Source organism: Cinclus cinclus, chromosome 17, assembly GCF_963662255.1.
Source record: "Cinclus cinclus chromosome 17, bCinCin1.1, whole genome shotgun sequence".
In the NCBI taxonomy this organism is placed as follows: domain Eukaryota; kingdom Metazoa; phylum Chordata; class Aves; order Passeriformes; family Cinclidae; genus Cinclus; species Cinclus cinclus.
Window position 1 is genome coordinate 13,743,416 of NC_085062.1, and position 1,034 is coordinate 13,744,449.

A 1,034-nucleotide genomic window follows, 5' to 3' on the forward strand; every position below is an offset into this window, starting at 1 on the left:
CGGCACTGGTTATCTCAGTCCATACCAATGCCATGGACAGCACAGCTGCTGCTGGGATGCTCACCAGCTCTCAGCCCAAGAAGCAGACAATGCTCACCTGTACCTGACTTCACAGTAAAGGCAGTAAAGCCATGTTTGGTGTGGAATTGGTGGTGCATTAGCCTGTTTCGGGGACAGCTGGTTGCCCAGTGACACCACGCTTACCAAAGGTTGGGGGGGGGGGGGGGCAGGGCGGGCACTCCTGGCTCTGAAGAGGTGACTCAGAGCCATGGTGATGTGGCAGAGCTCTCCCAGGGAATCCAGACTTGGACAGACATCTCCTGCAGGAGGATGTGTGCTTGTGGTTCTTGGGGATTATTCCCTATGGCAATATGCCCCCATGTACCATGCTCCACAGACCTAACCCTAACCCCAGTCCTGTTGTATTTATTGTCCCCCTACTTCCACCCAGCCTCCTCTGCATCAGCAGCATGAGGAAAGCCCTGCAGCTGGTTTGGGGGCTCAAGAAGCAGCAGCAGGACAAGATCAACCACTGATTCCTCTGTGCCAAGGAAAGGAACATCCCACTCTCCCAATGCAGAGGTCCCATGGCCATGACCACCCAAATGTGGCCTCATCCTGCCCAGCAGGAAGAGTCCCACTGAGGTCTTCCCCACCCTCCATGGTGGGGGTGACAGGGTGAGGAAGGACAGGGGAGCTTTCTCAGGTCTGTCTGTCTGGTCATAGTTCAATCCAGACTTAGTTAAGGCTCTTCCTGGGCTTCACAACCCAACTGCAGGGTTGTTTCTGCTCTCAAGCCCTTGGGTCCAGCTGCTGTGCTGTCATCCTTGGTGCTAGCATGTTCTAGGGAGCTCAGGAAGGACCTGTGCTTCCTCCACCCATGCTGTGTCACCTGAGCTGCTTGTGGCATCACTGCAAACACTGTTAGCTGGTCAGGGATTACCCCACCTCAGCCTGAACCCACTCCGCAGGAGTCTCCTGCACATCTCAACATATCCTGATGCATTCCCTGCCTGGACATACAGAACATGAGA